Raw genomic sequence first — 7126 nt, forward strand, 5'->3', positions numbered from 1 at the left:
TTAAATTAATTGTTTCGTATAAAACTACCAATTCAATACATCTCATAGTTTTACACAAAATTTTATATAGAATTTTTGAGCTTATAGCCCAAAAAACGACCCCTAATAGGACTTTTAATCCTCTCTAATCCAATAAAGAGATTGAAAACCAAAATAATAATCTAAATGGATATCTAGTCCATTTGGGTCCATCTAGAGAGAAAACACAAATCTCTATAATACTTAATCTTTCTTAATACCGAATATAACCTTCCTTATCTAATGTAACCGATTAACCATAAAAATCTTAGCATATCTCTTTTCCTTTTTTATCTCTCTCATTCTCTCTCCAATCACATTTCTATTCAAAGTAATCTTACCTTCATTATATTCTGTAACGGAAATTTTTTATTTCCTCTCTTTTGAACTCGAAGCTAGTTGTTAAACCTCCATTAATCTCAGAACTTTTCTTTCATCTTCATTAGATTGCTCGAAAATCATTCATCTTTTATAAGGTTTAAGATTTTCAGTTTTGTATTAACACAATTGTTAAGATTTAATGATGATTCTTTTTTTCCATTATCAGATTACGATGCTCTATTATTGAACATATTACATTTGTGATCCAACTACATAAAATCTGTTTCCATCTTAACTACCTTCGAATGGAAGATTTATATTTTCTCTCTCTAAAACTTTCATAACTCTTTAAGATCTTTGATGTTTATTTCTTATTTGATGATGTGGTCAATGTTAGTATGTTATTTCTCCTTCCAATGTTCATTGTATATTTCTTCAGATCTACGTTAATTCCTCTTTTTTTTTTTGTTTTTTTTTGCAGATCAGAATCATCTGTCCGTACAGTTCTTGATCTTTGTGATTATCCACACTTATTCCTTTAACAGAATATAAAGTACAGGTACTTTACGATAACTTTCCATGTTTTCTAATACAATTTGCTAATAATATATTGATGTTTATCCTTTCTGATTCTTGTAACAGAATAAAAATTACAGTTACTTTACGATAAATTACCATACTTTCTGATACAATTTGCATACATTTCACATAAGATGATGTGTTAATGAACAAAGGTGCGTAAAGTATGAAAAATTTATCCAACATTACACGTCCTTTTTTTACAAGAACAGTGGTCATGACAAGCATATAAAACTTCTCTTAACCTAATAAACGATTGTACTTTTCCATACATTATACATAACTTATTGATCTGTACCTGTTATTTATGATCCATCTCATTTGTTTTTTATTAAATGTTTCATTATTGATGTATGTAAATTTGATTATAATTTTTTTTAACTAATATATATGTTTTTTTTCTTGTAGTAAACCAGCACTGATGGAATTTCTTACAGAATCATCACATAAACTATAGAAGTATAAATTACGATGAAGAAGATTGTTTCTATGATCCTGTTTGGACAACGGAGTCTTACGTGAAGACTTACAAGGAACATATAAACCCTGCCCCTAACTTCGATGAACCATGAACATTTAATGAAGAGTCAAAAACACTAGCATGTTTGATTCGCCGAAACCTGGAAGACCAAAGACAGTAAGGATCGAGAGCTCGTGCAACATTCTGACGGAGTTTGTTTTTAAGCTACCTAGTCTACTATGTTCTTTTCATTTACAATAAAACACAGATTATTGTTCAATAAAATTTCGTTTCGGTCGTACAAAGGTTGTGTTATTTACTATACAGTATACATAATTTATGATAAATCACATACTTTATAACAAAAAACATGATTTCAAATTTACATTTCCTAACAAGTTACTATAATTTATGGTACATAATGAACATGTACGCGTAAAAAACAAGTAATTTATGTCAGAAAATAATCTAAGTATTCAATGGTACATAATGGATGACACACACACATATGATAAATTACGTTGTATACATGACAAATGATGGTTTCCTCGTCATAAATAACACATAATTTACGAACTTGTTTCATAATTTGTATTCGATGTGTGTTTATGTATGAGTAAAAAACGAAAGTTAAGTGAGAGAAAGTTGATATATATGTTTTGAATATTAACCCCCAAATCACGCTAATTGATCTCAGAAAATATACTCATTCCAAATCTGAAAATTAAGTGAGAGAAAGTGATATATAGATTTGGTTTCCAAATCTGAAAGGACGAGAGAGAAAATCTGTTTTGGAAAATATCTGTTTTCCAAATCTGTTTTGAAAAATCTGTTTTGGAAAATATCCTTGATCCGTTACTTCCTATTAAATCTTTTCAGTTTATAACCTAAATATCTCCCCCAAATCACGCCCCCTGGTTTGGGAAACTTTCCGGATTCATTCCGAAATTTAAAAACCCCGGATTTTTTAGACGAGGGACATGGAGGGTATTTATCAATAAAGTATGAGTTATTTATGCCCTTATTGTAAAAGGACTAAATGTCCATATTTTGGGAAGATTGGTCTATATACCTATTATGAAAATGATTTTGGTCTATATACCCATTGACTCTTTTATATAAGTGGCTTTATTTGCTTCGTATGAAACTATTGAAATACTAGTTGCAGTAGTTGATTTTTATGTAAACCACTAAAACAACTTTTTTTTCTGTCGTTTGCTTTGTCTTTAGTTTTCTCTCTTCCGCCCCTACACTATCTTCTTTCCCTTTGGGTCTTCTTTTATCCCTTCGACGCAAATGGAGAGGAAGATGGTTAGTCGACTCTCTCATCCTTTTGTAAACGTAATAATAGTAATGAGGGGGGTTAGTTAGAGAGAGAGAGAGAGAGAGAGAGAGAGAGAGAGAGAGAGAGAGAGAGAGAGAGAGAGAGAAAGTATACCAAAGAAAGGGAATGGACAAAGCGACAAACTGTAGAAGAGATAGACAAACGAGAAGGGGTGATAGAGAGAGAACAAGTAAAAAAGATCTGGAGATTTAAGTTGATCAAATATTGAGTGCTAAATGCAATGGAGGATCCAAGATTAACATCAAGGGTTAGCTAAAACCTAAGACAAATTTACAATAAAATCTCATTTTATAATTGGACCTTTTTGCAGCAATTTAACCCTCAATTATCAGTCACTTTCAATACTTTTGTTAATTCTCATTAAAATACTAGGTATAGCCCGTGCCTCCGGTATGGAGAAACTCATTGCATTTAGCACCATATATATGTAGCCTAGGAAATATCTTTTCCCGCTTGTTCATGATTGGCTGCCCCACTCTATATATATGTGCATAGGACATTTTCAAGTCCTAACTTTAAAACTATTTCTTATTGTTCTAGATTTGTACATCATTCTGTCTACTTCCATCAATAAAAAATGCTTCATAGGCAATTTACAGAGACATACACAAATACTAATAATTTTGTCTCATTTATTTATATACGAGAAAAGATATAAGAACCAATTAATTAAATGAATTGATCTAACAATAGAGTCACTTGGGAATTAATGTAAAGTTTATGTTTCCATATTTTCAAGTTGTTGAAGTCCTTCCCCCACAAAAAATAAAACAAAAAGTTGTTGAAGTCCAAATGAGAGAGTATTTCTTGCACTAAAATTTCTATTTACCTATTTAAGTATTTATGTTTCATTTATAGGATTCATGGACCAACTAATAAATTCGCAAAATATGAATTTTAGTACAAAATCATGTAAATCAATTTGTAAAACTTCTACTCTCACGCCCAATTTATATAGAGGTAGAAAGATATAGTCGCAGTTGTTGACTTTTAAACAAAAACATTTTTCCCCGTTTGTTCTCCTCTTTTCTCTCACTCTTCATACAAAAAATGGGGAGGTAATCCTCCTATTTGTATAATTCATCTGGTTTTGTTTCTTTGAAACATCCACGATCTTTTTTATCGTTCCTTAGTTGGAGTTCAAATAGTTCGAAGTTGTTTAGACTTGCGACATTTTTTCTGGTTTTCTCCAATCTCTCAATTTTACTTCATTCTTATCGTCTCTCTCATACTTTTGGGATACATAATAAAGAGTAATTACATTCTCTCTCTCTCTCTCTCTCTCTCTCTATATATATATATATATATATATATATATATATATAGAAAAGAGTGATCAAACTCATAAGACAATTATGGAAGAATTTTACTATGAAGTTCTACGCTCACAGAAATTATGTGACCATCCAATAACAATGTGTGAATTTTAAGTAAATGAAATGAATATGAAGTAAAAAAGTTAAGTTTTACCTACGATATTTAGTGAAACGACAAAATTTTAAATCCCGTTTCTATAGTAAATCAACATATACACTACCTTCCTATATCGACTTCATTGCATGCTCATTCTACTTAGACGACCAAATTTCATCCAATTTACTAATGGTTTCAGGCCAATTCAGTATGTATTTCACGAAACAAATAAATGTTTTCTTTTCTCCACTATCATTGTAATTTAAGCCTAAGGACGAAATATGACCACACATTTTGGCCTATCTACGTCAATTTTCTGGAACAATAAAATTATTCGGCAAAGATGGGTACAAAAGTTTTCATTTGTTTGTAGCTACATTTGAACTGAAAAGTTATTTGCACTTTGAATGCTTTAATTGAATAATATAACTTTGCACATGCAATCAAATTCATCCGCATAGGTGTGTATATATATCGATATATTCTAGAGTATGTGAGACATGGACACGAAATTTTTGCTTTTATTTGATGATCAACAAAAGTTGAAAGTTTGTTTAATTATGTATAAAAATCATAGAATTACATCTTCATCCACAACATATACTTCTTCCTAAACAAACTATCCAACACTATCAAAGAACTGCTAATTTGTTTCATAGAACCTAATTATTCATTATTACCTTGACACAATTTATGCATTTGACTATTCCTGCAAAAACATGACATTTTTCTTAAGCATTGCATTGAAAGATGATAGACAATACTGAGAACAAAGTAGAGAGAACAATGCCAAGAAAGAAAAAAGATTCAAAAATTAACCTCAAAAAAGGTTGTTCGCTTAGAACAAGCAACTACATTAAAAATATTACATTGCAAGACCAATGAGTTAAAATTTGAGTTGAGCTAATAATAAACAACAAGTGGACTTGAATTAATCTAATAATAAACTGTATTTGAATAGACAATAGTTAGGAGATGTTGTTCGTCATGGATAGAGGAAGGGAGAAAAAAACTGAAGCACGTACAACAATCCTTAAAAAGAAGAGTGAAGAGATGGATGAAGAAGAAGATACCCATGTTTCCCCCATCAAAAACAGAACCCTCAATTTGTATCTCTTTGTGACTTTCGGCAATTATAAGAGCTGGATGAGGAAGAATATACCAAGTAAAGAGGCGATTCATTTTAGGGGAAGTAGAAAACATCTGTCCCAACTGAAATTGAGTATCGGAGATTTTGGTAACTTAAAGTTAGGGCAATTAAAAAAGATTTTGTTTTCTAAACTATTTCATTGATTTAATTCATTAATCACATTATATTCAAATAAAAAAGATAATTGAATATCTTCATTGAACAAATCCCAAACAAACTGTTTACTACTTTAACAAGAGATAAAGGTTTTAAAATTTAACTTTGAAATCTCCCATTTCAATCGAGAAAATCTGAAGAAGTGCTTGGTTTGTATTTACTACCTTAGGTGCTGTTTGTTTTTTATTTTTTTCAGACCTGAAATCTGAATAGAGACACAATTCAGATTTCAGATGTTTGTTTTCTAATTTAAGAAAATCTGAAAATGTAGCTGAATTAGGTTGTGGTCTGAATGGGCTGAAAACGAGCCCATATAATTCAGACTTCAAAACAAGTCTGAAAAGGAGCCCCAAATGCTGAAATAGATCAAATGACCTTTATACCCCTCTGTTTTACAAAAAAATTCTCATCCAAATATGTAAGTCAGACAACCACCAACACCTGACTCAGACCACCACCAACACCTGGCTCAGACAACCACCACCACCACTTGAGTCAGATAACCACCACCACCTGAGTCAGATAACCACCACCTGAGTTAGACCACCACTACCACATGAGTCAGACCACCACCACCAACACATAAGTCAGGCCACCACATAAGTCAGGCCACCACCACCACATAAGTCAGAACACCACCACCACCACCGGTAGCACAACACAGAAGCCACCACCGGAAACCTAAGTCAGACCACCACCGTCAACACAAAACCACAACCACCACTGTCAAGTGTCCACACAACACCAAAGCACATCAATAACACATTTCACGTCCACCACCACACATCACGACCACCACCACCGCCATACATCACGGCCACCGCAGAGAGAAAGAAATAGAGGGGGAAGAGGGAGACCCTCACCGGATCTGGCGAGGGTTAGCTTTGCTCAAATGGATGAAAAGCTCAGATAATGGTTAATGGTTCTTTTCCCTGACCTTCCAACAAATGAAAGGTCTCAATGAGTTGGGATTATAAAAACACTATCATCATAGCCACCACCTGAAAAAACCCTAACTTTATCAAAACCCCCAAAACATTTGAAAAAGGCTATGGTGAGGGAGATGATAACAACCCTAAAACATTTGAAAAAAATATAGACTTCCTGTTAGGGTTATTGTGAGGGAGATGGAGACTTCTCAATCTTTTTTGTTTTAAAATAAAGAGAGAAGGTAACCCTAGATTTTTAGGGCTTTTATAGTTCTTTTCTTCTTATTTGGCCAGGAGACAAAAGTTGAATTTTTTTTAACGAGGGGCATAAGCGTAATCTTACATTTTCAGACTTTATAGTTCAGACTTAAAAAACAAACATCTAAATTCACTCAATTCAGATCCAGACAATTCACATTCAGCCAACTCAGATTCAACCAATTTAGATTCAGACATAAATAAAAAAACAAACAGCACCTAAGACTTGTTAGGTATGTCTGAAATGATGCAGATGCAGGGCTTGAATATCGAAAATGACTTATTTTTTAGTTGGTTCATCAAAAAAAAAAACGATCTTGCTTTGCTTACTATCTCTCTCTGGAAATTGCCATCTTCAAGAGAAGGTGGTGCTCAGATTACTAATTTTTCTTTTGGTATCAAGTTCTATGGTTACTTTTATTCTTCTTCATCATCACCACTTTCACGGCCGACCACCATTTTCATTGGCGACCATCACCTTCACGAGCTCCGACCAC

The 7126-nt window shown here is 32.6% G+C and overlaps 1 non-coding gene across 1 annotated transcript; it reads right to left on the reverse strand.

Moving 5' to 3' along the window:
- Positions 1–6337: 6337 nt before the first annotated feature.
- Positions 6338–6444, reverse strand: LOC147566619 (small nucleolar RNA snoR69Y). Its single transcript, XR_015231659.1, has one exon. It is a non-coding gene; the product is annotated as a small nucleolar RNA snoR69Y (small nucleolar RNA).
- Positions 6445–7126: the final 682 nt, after the last annotated feature.

The sequence above is a fragment of the Eschscholzia californica genome, unplaced genomic scaffold, assembly GCF_041429995.1.
Source record: "Eschscholzia californica isolate CP2 unplaced genomic scaffold, dmEscCali1.0.p SCAF_1, whole genome shotgun sequence".
In the NCBI taxonomy this organism is placed as follows: domain Eukaryota; kingdom Viridiplantae; phylum Streptophyta; class Magnoliopsida; order Ranunculales; family Papaveraceae; genus Eschscholzia; species Eschscholzia californica.